This window comes from Eptatretus burgeri, chromosome 1 (genome assembly GCF_056783735.1).
Source record: "Eptatretus burgeri isolate ZD-2024b chromosome 1, Ebu_testis_v1, whole genome shotgun sequence".
Taxonomy (NCBI): Eukaryota; Metazoa; Chordata; class Myxini; order Myxiniformes; family Myxinidae; genus Eptatretus; species Eptatretus burgeri.
This window is the reverse complement of record NC_140961.1, coordinates 159,441,244-159,462,283: the sequence shown is the minus strand read 5'-3', so window position 1 is coordinate 159,462,283 and position 21,040 is coordinate 159,441,244. Positions and strand designations below refer to the sequence as shown.

The window sequence follows — 21,040 nt, the reverse complement described above, 5'->3', positions numbered from 1 at the left end:
TTCTGGAGAAGGATATTTATAGGTTTTAGGGTAAATCCAATATGGCTGCCAAACCACATGACCTATGTGACCTATGTGTGTGAACCTTTTGTTCCTCATAGATATGCAGTCATACTTGTAAAGTTTCAACTCAATCTCGTTCAGCCACTTCAGAGAAGAATTTTGAAGTAAAAAAAAAAAAACAATATGGCTTCCAAATCACATCACTGTTGACGTCATCATATTTGTTTGTGTTGACCATTTTATTCCAAGATGACCCTCAAAAATTTTCATACTGATCAGATGTAGCGTTCTACATGTGCAATTATGATGTCATAATGAAGGCACTTAAGACTTCATATAAAAATCACATTCCCCATGAGGAGTACATGACACATGCCAAGTTTCAATTTTTTCCTTGGTGCGGTTTCAGAGATAGAGGTACAAAGTTTTCCAACATGTCTGCCACACCACATGATCGATGACATCATAATGAGCAGTCGCACATGTAGTGAAAATTTTGTTTCAATCTGATGAGTGGTTGCGGCAAAAAACACAAAAGTTCTGTGCGACCAAACAAACAAACAGACAGACAGACAGACAGACAAAGAAACGGACCCAAATGCAAACCCTCTCCTTCGGTGTGAGTAACAAGGAAAAAAGACAAAATATCATAGCCCCTGTTGTTTTTGTAATTTTCCTGTAAGGAGTTAAAGGGCTGGCCAATATTTATATACAAATAAAATGGCCACCAGTCTACCAGTTGGCCATCTTTGATCAGGTCGCAAAATAAAGTGAGGGGCACGTGTATGCTATCATGTACTGTTCTTGTGCAAAGTTTGAACAAAATCGGACCATGGATGTCTGAGAAATGGTTGTGGACACTTTTAACTAAATGGCCCCCAGTCATCCATCTTGAATCTGATCTCGAAAAATCATGATGCGCATATGTAAGCCATCATTCTTTATCTGTGTGTCAAGTTTGAACCACATTGGTAAATGCATCTCCGAGAAATTATTGATGACGTGTTCAACATCGGGTTGGTTTACACATAAAATGACCGACTCCTCTGTATTGGATATGACGTCGAAAAACTATGACGTGCATATGTTAGCCAACCTTCCTGATGTGTGCCAAGTTTGAACAACATGGTAAGTGCATGTTCGAGAAATGATTGAGGATGTGTAACAAATGACATGCATATGCATTCCATCATGTGTTGTCTTTGTGCCAAGTACGAATGTAATTGGTCCATACCTGTCCGAGATGTATTTGTGGATGTACACGCATGCACACACCCACAGACATGAAAATCGAGACCCAATTCATAAGCCCCCATTTCGGACAAACACCAACAGTGGCGAATAAAGTCGTTTAAAAGACTGGTTCTTGAATTGAAGTCGCCAGTTAAGGATATGCAAGAATTACGATCAAAGTTTATATTGTCTTCTGCAATAAGATCAAAAATTAGATTACCCTTCAGAATACCACTAACCCAAACAAATACAACATTCTTTTTATAAACATGAAGAAAGCGATGCTTAGCTTTACTGCCTGCACCACACACATCGAGACCCGCAAACATGATGGGTGTAAACAGATTGGAAGCATAACAGTGATCGGAATGAATTATCTTTTTAACATGGACACAATAGATCTGAACGCCAATACTGTCATGAGGAACACAACTGGCATTTTGTATGTTAAAGGCGTTAGGCTTGGCCTATACATCCAGGTAACAGTCTTGGCCAGACACTTTACCCTCTGGCCATCCGATGCTGTGAAGTCTTTTTATCTCCTTTCCGATATTGATTACTTTTTTAATTTCCTTTCCAAGAATGGAGTGAGTGCAGACAGTAAATTGTTCCACTGCCACACATATTTCACATCAGGATCTCTTCTCAGCTCATGAACCAATTTGCTTCTCAGGTGGGTGAGGTCATCGTTCACATATACTTGCTTTCAGTTCTCCTTTTCATGGAGGTTTATCAGTTTAGATTTGATATCTCTGTGGACAAATCTAACAATGATAGAATCAGACTTATCATGGAGTACAGTAGTACTCCATATGGAGGGATGATATGGGGGAAAAAATGGCTGCCCATTCAAATGTGTGCACAATTATATGTTCATAGACTACTATAGAGTGGTCATAAGCATTTAAAAGCCATACTTTTTATTCTCAAGCGTTTTCTGAACTAACAGGATTTAAAAAGATGTCAGCCTACATCGCTGAAGTACCACAATGAGAGATCGCTGAATCGCTGAATCGACAATTTGTACTTATTTTTCTTCTTCTTCCCCTCTAAAAATAATGTAAAACTGTAGCCCAACTTAACTAAATAACTGCTGAAGTCATGATGGTGATTCCAATGTGAGGAAGTTACTTTTTCTCTCGGCAAGTGCACACAACCCAAAATTAAAAAATACATAAAACATTAATCATTTTATTATGAAAAGAAATGGAATGAAAATATAAATTCTCTTCTGGTTTGGCATCACGACATCTTTTGACGTTGTTCCATCACAATCCCACAATAAAGTAAAATGCCAAAACATGTCCTGATGGTAATGTATAAGAGGACTGTGATGTCCTATTGTGGCATCATGTTGTGTCATTCCTACCTTGTTAAGTTGTTTTTTGTGTTATCATCCCTCTGTTTTTACATGTTTTTGTTAAATGTTTTTTTTCTTGTTGGAAGTAGCATTCTGACTACAACCTCCAGCAGTGGAACCATCGACCATTAGAGTTTGTTTAACACTGCCGCCATGGTTCCCACCATTGACACAACGATTTTGGCTTTGTGTATGTCTTCCTCCAAAATTTTGTTTACTTACACGGATGTTAACTGAACTTATGTTGCGCTCAGACCTTGCCTGGATAATTGCGCTGTGAACAACATCGTTCACAGACTCAGAAATTATAACGTCAATTGGGTTTTCTGAGTCCATCCTCAGAGCATTGAATCTCCCACCTGTATCAGATGCCATCTTCTTCTTCTTCCTTTGAGCTATAAAATGTGACAGAGTTATTTTGCAACAATAGTGGGGCAACTTAGCATAACAATTGCGCATTTTGTGATGAAAGCACCAAATTTGGCACACTAGTAGCCTATCATATTATGAACAGATTTGGATATTGGGCCATCTCAAAATTTTTGATGGCAGTGGAAAATGGCTGCCACAGCCATCAGCAGCTGAATTTGAGATAGGCCAATATCCAAATCTGTTCATAATATGATAGGCTACTCATGTGCCAAATTTGGTTCTTTCCTCTCAAAATGCACAATTGTTATGCTATATTTTGCAAAGTTGCCTCACTACAAGAACGAAAGCATTCTAAATACTTTGGCACAATAAATGTACTGTTGATGACATGTATCCCACTCCACTACTATAAAAGATAATGTAGCCTGGTTTTGGCTTTGCAGTTAGGGTGGTGGCTTGTAATCCTTGGGTCCTGATTTCGAGCAACGTTCGCCACTGAATTAAAACCAGGGGTTAACTCAGCCTGTCATCCTTCTGAGGTCGGCAAAATGAGCACCTGTATACTGGTAATAGGGGCACTGCATCAACGGTATAGCCGCGCCCGTAACCAATGATGTAATCAGCAGCCAAAAAGGCAGCACATGATGGGAATAGAAGATGTTTCCTGATTTTGCATAAGATGCAGCTTAAGAATGATTCTCAACACTTTAATAGATTGAAGGACTCATTCGGGTGGTGAATTTCACTGAGTTGTTGTTGTGAATTGTTGTGAGAATGTTGTGAATTTCACAACACAGATTAATTATCGGTTTAGAATCAAACATACCCAGTACACGTTTTGGAAAAAAATATTTGAGTTTATTATTTTCTTAATCGTATTTGTAAACTTGAATTGCACTTTGATTTTTGTTCTTCTATACAGGAGGTATTCTATTCAAAACAAAAGCAACTGCCATTATTGTCTTGTGGCAGTACAAAGATCTTGTTCCCTTTGGTAAAATATTTTTGAAGTATAACATCACAAGACAAATTTTCTTGGGTTATGTTGCTTCCCCACTTGTACAAATTCATCATTTGATCAATATTTATCAAGGATCATTTGGGTTTGAAATGCGAACTGGATTTGTTGAAGGATTATATGAGTTTATTACAAGTTTAAAACCTCAAACTGTTGATGAAACAATGTTTCAGCTACAGAAATCCTCCACAACATCGCTAACAACAAAGATAATCAAGAATAAAACATTAATATTCAGCAATGTTGATTCTATCTGTTTTGAAAACACACCCACTGATTTTGAAAAACACCACGATGTACTTCCTGTATGTTTTACCTGTTTGGAAAATGATCAGCAGGAGAAATTCACAGGAAAGAGTGATTTGATTCACTTGAATAACATGATGCAATCACAGCAAATACTAAATCACTCAAACAACTTGGTCTGCATTCCAAATATCATTTCAAGAAACTGTACTTGTCTGTCCAGTTTGTATTGTTCAAAGATTAATATTACAACACAGTACGGGATGCGTGTTGGCAAGAAAACGAATAAAACAAGTCAAAAGAAGCTCCTCGAATCAAATACACGTATATTAGAAAGTTCACTTAATCAAAAACACCGAATAACTGAATTACGTCCTGGTTCTTTTGACTATTTACTTTTAGAAATTTGGGAAAATATATTTCGTTGTTCATGGAAACCCAAGAGTGATGGACTGAAACATTGCACTGGATCTGAAAGTTTAGAGAATGCAGATACACAACTCACAGATGTATCACAGCTTCGGTATGGCTACCTGGCTTATCTTGCAGTGTATGCTATTGCACATTCTTTTCATAATCTCTTCACATGTGTACCTGCTCATGGACCATTCATAAATGGGTCATGTGTGGAGGGAAACTTTCATTCTTGGCAGGTGAGGTTTCTGTATTGTTTTGGTTGAAAATTTTAATATCTAATTGCTCTTCGTTGTTTTTACATTTAAACTCTGATCACAACATTTTAGCTTCTGATTTAATACATGCATGCAGGTGTTTCGATACAAATTATTTTTAAAAGATGTCACAAGCTTTGAATATGTGGTAAACACTATAATGTGTGCAATACAACTTACTATTTGAATAAGTGCATGTGGATGTCAAGTACCCTTTCATTGTGCTCAGCATGTGGGAACTTCAAGGTCCAAAACCAATTATCTTCCTCTATTTTGGCTCACTTGTCAGCAATATACAAATCAACTAGGTCTGCAACCTAAATGCTCAGCTGAATGAGTCAGAGATAGGAGAGTCAAAGGAATATTCGCTTTTGCCTTCACCAATCCCACCTCCGACAGTGTGTGGCATGCGAGCAAAAAAAAAGAGCTCAAACTTTATTTCCAGCAGAGGAGGCCGATGGGGGACAGGCTGGGCACAGTGAATCCAATTATTGATAGAAAGTGTAGAAAAACACCATTTGCTCATTTTGGTGATATTCACCTCGGGAACCATGTGCAGGAGCATTCTCCTTGGGCGGAGACCATACCTCGCATTCCATCATTGGAGGCAAGATTAACTAGAATCATGTTGTGATAACCGACACTGAGATTGGCCTGTATTGAGATTGAGTGCTGAACTTTAACTCCTGGGCTCTCCTGGGCTCTTTAACTCCTTCAGTAGACCACATTGCATTTGTATTGCACATTCATTCTGGAAAGACTGGATCAACAGTCAGCCATGCATAATTGCCTACTTGAGCAACATGGCCACAGAAAGGCTGAAAATTGTGGTGGGGTGGGTGGGATAAGAGTTCTTGGCAAGCAGCTATATGGGAAACAAAGCTCCTGGAACAGACCTTAATAACATGACTACCAACAACATTTGGTTTGTTGAAGTGGGTCAAGGAACCAGGTGAGCTAATAATCTGAGAGGACGATCAACTTTTTTGGGATATCCCGTGACCAAATGTTTTTTGTGAGGTCGATGACATCTGAGACGAAGTTGTGACCTCGTAGGAGAGCTTAAAGGAATTGGAGAATCATCATATGGTTACCTAAACTTGGTGGGGTAACCGTTAGAGCATCCTGTCTCGCTATGGGAGGAAACAGGTTGAAAGCTAATTGAACCAAGTCAGACCAAAGATTTCAAAAATGGAACTTTCGTTGCTTGATGCTCAGCTTTTAGAAAGTATGGAACATAAAATGCAATCATAGCTTGGCATCTTTTGAGCAGGCTTTATGGACATATTTGCCTCCTTCTGAGGTTTCTTGAAAGGGATGTCAGTGGGTTAGATTGAAAGGGTCCTGTGGTAACTTGCAGGATGAGGTGACTGAATATTTGAATGAGGAGAGGGATGGCAGAGCATGGAGGGGGTGTGTGCTCGAGTAAGAGGAAGTCATTTGAGTGGAAGGCATATCATTACATTGGAAGTGTTGACTGGAGTGGAAGGATTGCAGATCGGGGTAGGAGCTAAAATGATATGAAAAGCTTGGGGTGGGTTGGACCCCAGAAGGGGGAGGTTGAAATAGAATGCTGTACTTATGTATCGGTGTTTATGAGAAGGTTATTTGCATTAATCAACACTGATGTCATCAATTCAGACATGCAATGTAGAGGGAATAAGAGCAATATTATTGAATCAATTGAGAAAGCTGCACTACATTCGTGTGATTGATGTATTATTATGAATGGATTGATATACTTCACGATGGAGGAGAATGGGAAGGGTTTAGAAAAGAAAGGAAAGGATGGGATGAAGAGCCAGCCGATGTTTGGCTCCACCTCACAAAGGGAGGTGGAATACTAAGAATACTCTGCTCTCTTTACATTTTCCACATTGTTTTAATGACAATAACTTTTTTTCTCTCCAGATACTTTTTTACCTCAAAAATGTGCAATTTGTGAACAATTTGGGGAAAGTTCAATATTTTGATGAGAAGGGAAGTTCTCCTTCTCAGTACGACTTGTTAAACCTACAGCCTGGCAATGATGGCAAGATTCACTTCAAGGTTGTGGGATCCTTTGATTCTCCGAGTGGTGAAGGATTACAAGTCAAGGAAACCGATATTTGGTGGAACAATGAAAATCAAGAAGTGAGAACCTATTGATTGTTTATTGTTTGGGCCTCCAGTTGGTGGATTCAGCGCTCCATACAGAGCGTGTGGCAGCATGCAATAAGTGTATTTATTTTGTACTAGCAAAGGTACGTGGCATTGCCAGGCAACACTGTGTCCCTCCTCCCACTCCTTCCTTTCCCTCCTCTCCTTTCCCTTCCATCATCCCACTCAACCCCCTGCACTCCAGACCAATACCACCCCCCCATTCTACTCCTCCATCTGGACTCCCACCTCACCTGTTCCCTCTCATCTCACCCTATCCACTGCCTCCTCCCTCCCCACCATCCACTCCCACCTCCTCATTCCCCTGCCTCTACCACCCGTTGCTTTGCTGAAGGGAATATTAAGACAGAAGGGAGGGGGGAGCAAGGAGGGGAGGGGAAGCAGGATTTTGGACTTGTGTTTGGTCGTGGGACCTGAGTGGGAGGGGGGGGGGGCGGGAACTTAGGTTTCGATCTTCATTTGCTATGGGGACTTGAGGGGAAGCTGGGGTCATCTGTCAGCATCAGCACAGGATTGAACGAAATGGGTTATGTTAAACCACGTTCAAATGGGTCATATGAAACACCGCCTGCACACGGCCCAGAGACATCCATTTGGAGTTTGGGGGGGGGTGGGATGGGATTTTGGAGGAGGTAAGCGTGAATGAAAGGGAAGGAAGGGTGTTTTCCCGAAGGGTGTTTTCCTTCAATCATCAAAAAATCTGCACCAGTTTTCGTGCCTTTATTAAATTTCATTAGCATGAAATTTAGGAGGTAAGCATGAGGGGGAGGGAAGAGAAGGCAATGCCATATAATGTGAGAGTTTGGCAAACTTAAGAACAGACGCAAAAGAACAAAATAAATAATTTATGAATTACATTTTCTACATAGAAATGGCAAGAATAATAAAATATTTTTTTCATTATATATGTGCATCTGTCTCCAGGCATCTCTTGGGTGTGTTTACTATGACCGTGTTCAAACAAGATAGTAATACCACTCATAACTTTCAAACAGTACATACTATTTTAAAAGAGATTATAACATGGGCTTTCCTTGAGAGATGAAACTCAAACTGCGGCGGCCACCATTTGTCGCCGCTGTGGAACCCTCCGAGGGGAGGGTTATATTTTAAACCTTTGTCTGATTTCACTAAGGCAACGCAACATATGTTAGCATCTTCCACTCAACTAACGTCGAGCCATCGTGGCGGGAGGTTAAATTCCCATGATATCCCGAGTGGCTCAACTCCGATGGAGATGTTCCAAATTGATAGCGGACGATGTGCATGTGGGTCATGAGGAGGGACACGAGAAACCTTAAAGCTTTTAAACACAGCAGGTTTATTTTCTGAACCAGGGATGATTGAATCACGACAGAGGAGACAATGGTGGGTTGTGGTGGGGAATAAAAGGGGACACAAATTCGATAATAAATAATTATGTACAAATTGGTTAAATAAATCTGAAGAAACTAAGGCGCTTCACTCCAGATTCAGTCACAGACGGGAAGGGTGCAAAAAACGGGGGACTCAGTTCTGGGGCAGTGGGGATGAGCAGGTGATGAGGGACGAGGAGAACAATGACAAGGTGAGCAGATGATGGCAGGATGATGAGATTGGCAGGAGATAACCTGGATGATGAGCAGACTCACAAGGGCAGGTTGACAAAATAGGGCACAGGACAAAAAGAGCCACAGGAAGCCAGAGGCTGGCAGAAGCAGGATGAAAACAGGCAGGAAGGACAACGTCCTCAGAGAAAGCTCTCCTCTTTTTCCTCAGAAAACTTACTCTCTCAACCAAGACAGTCCTTTCTTCCAGTCCTCCAAAGACTAACTCCTTCTCTATCGTTCTCTCTCTCCACCAACTCCTTCTCGAACATTCTCTCTCACTCTCTCTCCCCCAACTGCTTGTCGAAAGTTCTCTCTCCCCCAACTCCCTCTCTCTCTCTCTCTCTCTCTCTCTCTCTCTCTCTCTCTCTCTCTCTCTCTCTCTCTCTCTCTCTCTCTCTCTCTCTGTCTCTCTCTCTCTGTCTCTCTTAGTTTCTCTCTCTGTCTCTCACGGTCTCTGTCTCTGTATCTCTCTCTCTCTCTCTCTCTCTCTCTCTCTCTCTCTCTCTCTCTCTCTCTCTCTCTCTCTCTCTCTCTCTCTCTCTCTCTCTCTCTCTCTCTCTCTTCCCCAACTCTTTCTAGAATGTTCTCTCTCTCCCCCAACTCCTTCTCAAACGTTTTGTCTCCTCCAACTCCTTCTTGAATGTTCTCTCTCCCCAAACTCCTTCTTGAATGTTCTCTCTCTCGCGAACTCCTTCTCAAACATTCTGTCTCCCCCAACTCCTTCTTGAATGTTCTCTCTCCCCCAACTCCTTCTTGAATGTTCTCTCTCACACCACTCCTTCTCAAACGTTTTGTCTCCTCCAACTCTTTCTTGAATGTTCTCTCTCCCCCAACTCCTTGTTGAATGCTCTCTCTCTCACGAACTCCTTCTTGAACATTCTGTCTCCCCCAACTCCTTCTTGAATGTTCTCTCTCCCCAAACTCCTTCTTGAATGTTCTCTCTCCCCAACTCCTTGTTGAATGCTCTCTCTCTCGCAAACTCCTTCTTGAACATTCTGTCTCCCCCAACTCCTTCTTGAATGTTCTCTCTCCCCCAACTCCTTCTTGAATGTTCTCTCTCCCCCAACTCCTTCTCTAATGTTCTCTCTCCACCAACTGCCAATTTCGCTCCTCACCCTCCTTCCTCTTCGGCAATGCTTCACCACTTTGAGAGGCATATATAACTCCGCCCACCTCCTTTTCAGGGCAATGCTCCACCCCTTCGAGGTGATCCATTACTCTGCCCCTTGGGAGGCGTTCACAGCTTCCGCCCCGCCTCTTTCACGCCAACTTCCTGGTGCCCCCCCCCCCCGTTATTGGTTTACATAGAAGATTTACCCACAATTTCCTAAACCATAATCCCTCACCACTTATTACCACACACCAGCCTGTGTGTGGCACACATGCAGACAAGCAAAATATTAAGCTGATGTCTCCCTACTTATGCATCAAGACGAGATGGCTATCAACTTGCACATTGACCATGATACACTATACATTCCTATCTGCTCTATGGTGTTATCTAACCTCCCTCCCCACCTCAAACGTAACACAGTCCCACACACACACACACACACACACACACACACACACACACACACACACACACACACACACACACACACATACACACACACACACACACACACACACACACACACACACACACACACACACACACACACACACACACACACACACACACACACACACAGAACCACATGCAGGGGCAACAGCTCCAGCATTAACACTAACAGACTACCCCCTTAGTTGCAGGCAACATTCCAAAAATGTACAATTTTTTATGTGCAGTGTATTCTCCCAGTCTCCTCACTCCATGTCCTGGGGAGGGGAGAGAATGGCTTCCAAAAAACACAAACAGGCCTCCCTTAATGACAGTTTCACTTTCCACAAATGAAACCCCCATCTACTTGACCATGTCCCCCAGTAGATGTCACCTGCTCCAGCTGTCAGCTGAGGCCAAATACCCAATTTCAAAACTTCCTGTCCAATTTCACAGGAGAGCTGACCTTCATAGCACATATCATGTCACATGGGACCAAGTGGAACATTCCAATATTCATACACAATTCCCTCATTCACAACAACAACAACCATCACATTCTCTGCAAGGCCAGGGCTTCATCTTTTAAACACACTGCAGGTGTGGCCTCAACTCAAAAGTGGGGAGGTCCTGCATGAACAAGATTGTGGGGGCACTTCAGGCTGTGGTGCCTACAGTCCAAAATAAGTCCCCAACTCACGACTACCCCCCCCTCAACTTCTCTGCCCCCAGCAGCCAAACAGTTCCTTTGCTGCATGTCCCACTGGGTAGGGTCTCCACACACACACAGGCACTCTTGGCCTCAGGTTCTCCTGACTTCTCTCAGGTCACAAAGCATCTCCATACCCATTGGTCTCCCAAACCAGACCCTTTTATTACAGCCACCCCCAAACTCCAGACACCTCTGGGGCGAGTTACCTCGGGAGGGGTCGCAGACACTGCTCCTCCAGAGCCTCGCCATACCTGCGGACACCCACACACCTTCCCCACCCACAAAACCCCAAATGTCACTCTCTCCCCCGCTGCCATACAATTTTCAAACACGTGCAATACAGACAATGGTGCACCTAATCCGCCAAGTCCTGAATACATAATAACCATCACACACTCAAACAAAACGCAATTCTTTATTTTATAACTAGTGGGCCCATTTGTCCGATGGATCAAATTTTCATTGTTCTTCACATTCTTGTTGCATCCCTGCCTGGCATACTACTTCAGCATTAGCTTGTCTTTTACTTAGCCCAGATGTGATTTCGGGCGGTGCAGGGATTATATGTTTATTATTATTGTTGCCATGTGAACATTGATATTGTTGATATTCTTATTATTGTTTTAAATATTAGTAATAGTAATTAGTATCTGCTTTGCTGCAATGTTATCATTGTTTTTGTCTTTATTTTGTAATCAGATGCCATGCTGTAGTATAAGGATGTATTAAGCTGCTTTATATACGTTAACATTGCGTGTGTTTAAAACATAGGAATTATAACAATTTTTTTTGTCCTATAGTCAATTTTTAAAGATTCTACTGGATCTATAGAGTCTTCGGGGTCTTTGGTTCTTTTGGGTTCCTCAGAGACTTTTTGGACTTTTGGGTCTTCAGAGACTTTTCGGACTTTTGGGTCTCCAGGGTCTTTGGGGGTCTTAAAGGGTCTTCGAATTTCGAAGGGGTCTCAGCAGTCATAAAGGGTCAAAAAGGACATCCAATAGTGCGTAATTAATGAATAGACGTATGTCATTAACAGACAAAAAGTATTCCTCATATCTCGTTTTTTTTCACACATGAATGTTACTATCAATTCTATCACACACACAAAAACAAACACAGAAAATAAATTATATATATATATATATATATATATATATATATATATATATATATATATATATATATATATATATATATATATATATATATATATACACACACAGTACATTTTTTTTAAATACACAAACACACCCACACCCACACACAACTCATCTATTTGTCGTAGATACACACACATTTTTACCCTTTCTACCCCATCCACACGCTTTGCTCTCATGGCCACTCTTGCCCATTACCCATACCAATTCTCCAACTCACCTGCATACCCCAATAGCAAAGCATGGTGAATCCTGAAAATGGGGAAAAGGTAAATTTAACCACAAATCCACTGATCACTGGTGGTCTGGGATCCAGGGCACCAAAATTTGAAATGACCCGTCATGGAAAGATATACTTTGCAGGCCACTTTTTTTTGCAAGTTCAGACCTTTAGGAAACAGAATCCAGAGGTCTGCTCTGCTGGAGGAATTGCAAAATTGAAAAAAAAAATGCATTTTTTACCACTGCTACCCTCAAATAAAAAATCGCCTCTCGTGAAAAATTGAAAAATGCAGAAGGATAAAGTTTGGGTAATTTTAATTAAAATAGCACTAAACTTGGCACATTAATAGAACATAACATCCTTTAAAGTATTCACTATAAATTTGACTTAAGGTTTTCAAAATGGCCGCCATATTTCTAAGATGGCCGCCATTTTCCAAGATGGATGCCATATTTTCCCATAAATATCTATGTTCATTATATTCTGAGTATTATTGCAATTAGTCAAGTATTTTGTGTTTGTTACGAAACCATTGCTTGGTTTACTCATTTTTTGGTGTAAAAAAACCCAATGTATTGTGGCTATATCTTTCAAAGATGGCTGCCATTTTGCATGACTGATGATAATTTGGTCCATAAAGAAACATTTTCAGAATTGTGTTACTTGCTTGATATATGTACTATTCGACCTTTGAAAGTTGGACAAGAAAACACTCTATTAAATTTAATGAAAAATTCAATATGGCTACCATTTTTTTCAAAATGGCTGTCAATTTCTGACTAAATTTCTGTTCTCACCACAGATCCGATATAAATGCACAACATGAGTTATTTTTGTGTCTTTTATGTTGTGACCATCTCTAATATAATAAATACAAATAGTTTCACATGATGACACTTCGTAAAATTCCATCTCTTTACAAAATCTTCCAAAATTTGACATGTATCATGTTGCACTCATCAATGAAAATGAATATTCCACTGATGAGTTCATTATTTAGTTCTCATCAGGAATCAAGAGGTTTGCTTCAACGCGTCCACCTTTCAGTGGGTCGCCCATGCAAAGGGAAGAAAAAACACATTTTGAGTTGGCTCGAGCGCACAGGTAGCTCCGAAGACAGTTGCTCTTCTTGCATTTACAGAACTTTTCCTGTACAGCTCTTGGCTTTGGATCCTTTGTCATCATTATTGGCACCAGTTTGCCATTCCTGATTTTTCTGCCAAATGCAGTTGCTATTGGGTGTACTGGTTTCGAAATGTGAGCACTCTTACACACAGCCATTTGGTGAAGACTTCGTAGCAAGTGAAGGTAAAATGCATCCTCTGTAGGAGGCAGGCATCTGAGATCACATTTTTTGGTAGCGAAAATGTGTGCACGCAGGACATCCAGACTACCCAGGAAATCAGATTGTGTATAGAGGGCCAGAAAGAAGAATCTGGCAGCTTCAATGACATCAGTCGATTCATCAAGGATAAAGTTCTCACCAGGTTTGCCATACTGAGCGAGTGGAAGAAGCTTTTCTGGATTGTCTACAGCACATTTGAAAGCGCGCTTCTTTCCTCTTTAGAATGGATAGCTGACTATCACAGCCACTCAAGATGTAGGCACTGAGGATAACAGAACATATTTAGTCCTGCACTGAATTCGTAGGGTTGTTATATAGAATACCTTATTCTCAAGAAATAGGGGCACTTCTATCTCGGAAATCAGTTTTTCAAATGCATCATTATATGGATCATTCTCAGCTTGCTGTTTTGCACCAGTGATCCTCTTGTTCATGTAAGTTGTCATGCAAGAGCAGTGATAGCGAAAATCTGCTGCAACTATGTCAATGCTACCACTATCAAACATATGTAATCTCTTCAGCATGACTTCATCATGAAGGCTTCTTGCTTTCTGTTGAATCAGTTTATGCCCTTCTAGATCTGTGATGAGCAAGAGCTTCCATTCGCCCTTTTTATCTCGCTCTTTGCAACAAATGAAAGACTGGTGCTTGTATCGGATAGATTGCTCAGAACTTGACCTTGTTCCCATATGTGCTGTGTTGGAACTAGAGCTTGATTCGTCACAATTGTTCACAGTAGTCTTAACATTTCGTATTTTCTGTTCAACTGTCTTTCGGTTTGTATAACTGTTAGGACATTTTGCATGCATTTTTGATTCATGTAGCATAAAGTTATGTTCATCTATAATGTCTCGTTCCAATCTAAAAGCTACTTCATCCATTTGTTTAGTGACAGCGTTAAAAAGTGCTGGATAACCCAGTGGCGTTAATTGTTGGAGCGGCGCAGTTTCTGATACATGCTGACAAATTAGACATCTGGAATAATCTGTGTCAGATCGGGATCTTTTCTCCCTTGTGTATTCTGGTTCCATGATTTATTCAGTCTACTCCATCATGCCAGATAATCTGCAGAAGAAACAAATATGTACTATAGGTTGCAGTCTAGAATAATACAAGAATATCTTTTGTATCTCAAAAACATTACATGTACAGCCACTTGTAATAAGACAATTTCTTCTAAAGCAAGAACAAGTATGCACATCTAAATAAGGACTGCTCCCTTGCACTAAGTGACCTGACATTCCAGAGAACTAGATGAATGTTGAGATTTACCATTTGTTTTATTAATCTCATTGACTTGATATGTATTTCAATAAATTAGGATTTGGGGCATAGTTCATCTCAGGTTCACAATATATAAAACAGGTATAACATGTCTTGTAGAAAGTAGTACATTGGTCAAAAGTTTGAGTGGGGGGATTTCAAATTGATGATAGGTTTCATTTGCCATTATATCGTTTCTTTACATGTTTTGATTGTATTTTTTATCATTATGAGTGCAGAAGTATATAATCTGCGATATGAATGCAGCATTACTCACCTTCTTCTGAAAATTGATCGCTAAACAGTCATTTAAAGGTGGCTTCTGTGATGACCTTCTGGTTATTTACCACCGGAGCAGGTGCACTTCCTGTGCTACTTGCATGTCAACAAATAATTATTAGTAGCATCATCAAACGGACTAAAACAAAAATTTCATTTTCACATTTGTTATTAATATGCATCTTAGGAAAAATAATGGGAGGGTTATATTTGTATAAGGACGGTAAGTAGACTATTAAAATGCTTGTAATTCTGTTGCCATGTTAACTAAAAATCCCAATGTTTTTGGCATTATTTAAATATTGCATTCAGAATAGTTAATTAGCTGACATAATATTTTAGGCAGAAGTATTTTATATTAAATTAATTAATCTTATTATTTAATATATAAATGCAATTCCGCCGAAAACTTTTACATGTAACAAGGCCTCTAATTGGTCCATGGCAAGTGGGTTCTATATCTAATTTTTTTAAGTATGGGTCAATGTGTAAGTGTGCCAAGTTTCATGCTTTTAACACAAAAATGCACATACCACTGCCTTAGCCGCCCTACTATTTTGGGTATGTTTTGTTTAATTGATAACATGGTCACTTGCACATATATTATGCAACATTCCAATGTGGTTTCATGCATACTATAACAACATACGTACCTTTTGCTGTGGAGATCTGCTTCAATGTTGTCGTCTGCTGGTATGCCAATTTGGAGAGAGGGAGTATTCATTGTTTCAAAATGCATTTTGTAATATTTTTATCACTTTATTTGAACAAGACAATGAAAATGTAATCTTAAATATCCAGCCTGATATTAGTTGTGTACATGATTTTTAAATAAAATAAAATAATTTAATCATTTGACATGTCAAATATTCTATGAATTTTCTTTTAACTATGGGTATTTTTATTGAGAAAAAAAATAAGTATTTTAGAAGATAGGGGCCGTATTTATGTATATTTCCAAATTATTTATCTGAGAGTCACAGACATATGAGAAACTCAAAACTTCGTAATACCTTTTTAATATATGTGCTAAATTGTTCGGGTCAACATTGGGAGGATAACAGATTTGACACTAGAAACAAGCCCCAATACATTGTATTGCACTCGCTAATAGTGTAAACCATACAATGGTTTTCTAACAAACACAAAGCAATGAAACAATTTGAATAATACTCAACATATAATGGAAGATTTATATCCATGGTCAAACATATTGTCCTATCTTACAAAAAAATGGCGGCCATCTTGAAAAAAATGGTGGCCATCTTGGGAATTTTATGTCAAAAGTATAGTGGCAATTTTCAGGATGTTATGTTCTACTGATGTGCCAAGTTTAGTACTATTTCCATTAAAATTACCCTAACTTTATCATTCTGCATTTTTCAATTTTTCACGAGAGGCGATTTTTTATTTGAGGGTAGCAGTGGTAAAAAATGCATTTTTTTTTCAATTTTGCAATTCCTCCGGCAGAGCAGACCTCTGGATTCTGTTTCCTAAAGGTCTGAACTTGCAAAAAAGAAGTGGCCTGCAAAGTATATCTTTCTGTGACAGGTAACTTCATTTTTAAGGCCCTTTTTGGACCTTGGATCCCAGACTATGGGGAGCACGTTCAATACCAGCAGTACCTGCTGCAGCCATTCTTCCCATGAAACCCATTCCACATTGCACCCAAGGATCTCTTCCAAAATCGAGAGCACATATATCATGGTAGACCATCTGTGGAAGGTTATACAGGCCTCTCCATTCCTTCCCAAACACTCCATAATATTCCACAGATGATCCGGTAGTTGTCTGGTGGGCTGTATTCAAACCTTGTCCACGCGGATCGTCCAGCGTCCATTAACCAGCACAGCATGGCAAGTTGCCACATGCTGGCTGTCTCAGAGCCTCAGGAAGAGGCTGCCGGGTTGCATGCCAGGGCGGTCACCTCATCAGGCCCTTACTGGTCCTCAGTGGTGCCCACACCAAAGTGTGACCTGCAACACCTCCCCTTAGTGCTCCTCATGGTGCACCATTACTGGTACCCAGCAGGAACCACCTCAGACCCCCATAGGTCTCAACTCCCTCCAGGATCCGGCGACCTCACCGGCCAGAGATACTCACTCATATGGCGCCCCGATGGACTGGGGAAGCCACACTCCACCAGACTCTTCATGGGGCTCGGGTTATGCCACAGCACCCATGGTCGGACCCTACCAGTGCAGCTCCCCAGCTGCCTGGCCTAACCAAATCTCCAAGGGGGGAAATTTCACATGAGGCCAGCCCCCTTAACCTTCCCTGCTCAGAATTCTGCAGCCTGGGGACCAACTCTCACCAAGGCTGCTCCAAAACAATTTCCCATTTAAATATGAATTTAAAATTCCTGGCTTCGTGTCTCCAATAAGTGGCTGCACACGATAACCCTGTTAATACCAGGCTTTTCTGCCCCCCTCCTGCAGCCCCAGATGCCATTGAGCCTCCCGCTCTTCCCACCTTCCTCCATTGTCATGAGTGGCCAGCTGTTTATGAGTCTTAGCTCCTACATCACATAAACAATCACGTTTAACAACCAATTCCAATTGAGGCTCCAACTAACCCCAGCCCACATTGACCTGTCTCTTTCGAAATGCCCTTCCGTTTAACTTCTTTATTTTTACCCTCTGCCCCATGGCAGCAAAAACACACCCCACGCGTCGTGAAGCGACAACCCCAGGCACCGAATTGACCCCGACAGGGTCCACTCCGAACACCCCAGGAACTGGCACAACCTCCGCCGACACCAGCTCACGCACAACGATGGATGCCCCACGCTTTCCAGCACGAGCTTGGAACCGCACAGCAGCGGTCCAGCCTCACTCCCACCACAATCAGGCCCGCCCGTCGCCACACACATCACAGGCTCACCCGTCGCCCCACACATCACAGGCTCAGACGCCTGGCTCACCATCTCAGGTTCTTCCTTGCGACAAACTCTACCATGTGGTGACATTTTGTGAAGATCTGTTTTAAATTTTGAAATTTTGATTTTTTTTTGCTGAACTCAGAAGGATGACAGGTCGAGTTAACCCCACCTGGTATTAATTCAACAACTGAGCAGGATTTGAACTCAGGGCCCTCGGATCCAAAGCCTGCCACCATAACCATTAAGCCAACACCAGGCATGGCTGTTAATTCTCTTCAAAAGGGTTGTTTTAATTAATAAAAATACCCAATTTTCACTCATGCACTTATTTTGAGTTCCCTTTGTATACTGCAATGTTTCAGCCTGCTAGATTTTATGGTTTTATAGTTATGGAGGAGACACACACACTGACACACACACATTGACACACACACTGACTCACACACTGACACACACACACTGACTCACCCATACACATTGCAATTTATGAGTATAGATTATAATGCCATGCCGTGATGGAAAGACGTATTAAGCCGCTTTATATACCTTGACATGACATTCATTTAAAGGTGAATTCTAATGGATTTTTTTGTATTTATTTAGCCTAATCTACTCAGAAGGTCATGATGATCATTTTGGTTTTTCACATTCCACATCAGAATGTTCTAGCAGAACTCCAAAAAAAACATGACACACACACACTCACACACACACACACACACACACACACACACACACACACACACACACACACACACACACACACACACACACACACACACACACACACACACACACACACACACACACACACTTCATCCATTTATCGTAGTATTAAAGGATCTTCAGAGTCTTTTGTGTCCTTAGGAACGTTTTGTTCTTTTGGGTCCTCGGTGTCTTCAGAGATGTGGGAGTTTTAAATGGTCTTTAAAGGATGAAGGGTCTCATCAGTTGAAAGGGTGAACAAGTACATTGCAATTGTGAGTAATTAATGAATAGATGTACGTAATTAATAGACCCAATAAGATTCTTCCACACACACACGCACGCACACACACACACACACACACACACACACACACACACACACACACACACACACACACACACACACACACACACACACACACACACACACACACACACACATCATCTATCATCCATTTATTGTGGATGACAGATATGTCATCGACACTGGAAACCATGCCTCACCCTTCTAATTCCCAAAAATATAATTGACTCATGGTGTCGGTGGGGGGGGGGGGCAATATAGCACGTGACACAATCCCTTTAGGGAGGGGGGCAAATTCAATCATGATAACCTCTATCATTCATTCATAAAGACTCATGTAAGCAGCTTTCTTAGCAAAAGATCGTTGCTGCTTACCGAGAGGCCTTGAAAGTCGATACGACAATAAGTATAGAATGCTTCAATCACGTCAATTTCCTCTAAACTTCTTTCAGTTTAAGATCGACTGTTTAAAAATGTAACTTCACGTTCGACAGAGTTGACTGAAACGTTTGTGGCTGATAATAATTTATATTTTCGGAGGGTGTGCTCCATGAAAGCCACGATAAGCTATTATACACCTCAACATGGAGTTCTTGCAAGGTGCAACATCCCCTTCCCGGATGGGGGAAAGTGAAATCACTACAACCTCCATCGTGAGACCCTTAGTCCTCCTGTCAAGCTTGGTTGTGATTGGATAAGTAACCACCAAATGTATCACGGTCAAAAATACCATCAGACAGACAGACAGACACCAAGCTGTGTATTTGAGTAAGATATCATAGAAAAGACCTGTGATCTGCATTTTGAAAATTCCAAATCGGGGAGAGAGAGAGATAGAGATAGAGATAGAGATAGAGATAGAGATAGAGATAGAGATAGAGATAGAGATAGAGATAGAGATAGAGATAGAGATAGAGATAGAGACTGAGAGAGAGAGAGAGAGAGACTGAGAGAGAGAGAGAGAGAGACTGAGAGAGAGAGAGAGAGAGAGAGAGAGAGAGAAAGAGAGAGAGAGAGAAAGAGAGAGAGAGAAAGAGAGAGAGAGAGAGAGAGAGAGAGAGAGAGAGAGAGAGAGAGAGAGAGAGAGAGAGAAAGAACACACATATATGACCTTTGTGTTATTGTATAATTGTTGTAATTGACATTTGAAATCAAAATTTGTCCTCGATCTGGGCATTAAAGTTCTGCTGAGAAAACAATGTGTTCCGCACCATGTTTATAAAAACTTTTCAACACTCCCCTCAAAAACAAATACAACATCACAAAGATTAATAAAGATCCTATCTGATTTGATGTACCACACTGTGTTGGAGCGTGGTTCTGCCAAAGCAGTTTCTCAGACAGGGACATGCTGGCGTTTTGCCATCTCTCTCCCAGCAGTAGTTGTGGTAGGAATTTTAAATTTGGCATGGATGCCTTCGATAGCTCGCCCACTCTTCATCAGAGATACCGTGGGATGTTTAATGTCCATCAACTGATGTCACAGATGGGACGCCCAGTTTAACATCCATCCAAGTAATGACATACACATTGATGAATTGTCCTGCCTGTTGAAAACTGGGATAAGAATTTATACCAGGGTCGGGATTCAAACCCAGGCTAGATGGCTTAGAGTTGAGTATGTATACCTTGAGGCCATCCTATCATCCCTATCTCAAGAATATTTTACTGTATTTCAGGTGTCACAATCTGTGTGCACTGCTCCGTGTGCACCAGGAACCCGAAAAATTGGACGCAAAGGAGAAGCAGCATGCTGCTTTGATTGTGTCCTCTGCACTTCTGGAGAGTTCTCCAACACAACAGGTATGATTTAAAATTTTTATCACATCTCTCAATCATAACCACAATATGCATGAGCTCAGGCATTTGCTTTTTAAAAATTATGAGATGAGTTCAGAAGATAATTTCAATGGATGAATCATTACCATTATCCTATGAACAGGGGGTCTTTTTGGACCTAAGGCCAACATTTT

General features: G+C 41.0%; 1 long non-coding RNA gene across 1 annotated transcript in view; it reads left to right on the top strand.

Annotated features, from left to right (window-relative positions):
- Positions 1-20,834, top strand: part of LOC147035865 (uncharacterized) — a 38,033-nt gene extending 17,199 nt beyond the window's left edge. The window contains exon 3 of the long non-coding RNA XR_015049200.1: positions 20,784-20,834. This is a non-coding gene — a long non-coding RNA (uncharacterized LOC147035865). The remainder of the gene's footprint in view (positions 1-20,783) is intronic.
- The last annotated feature ends 206 nt before the right edge of the window (positions 20,835-21,040 follow it).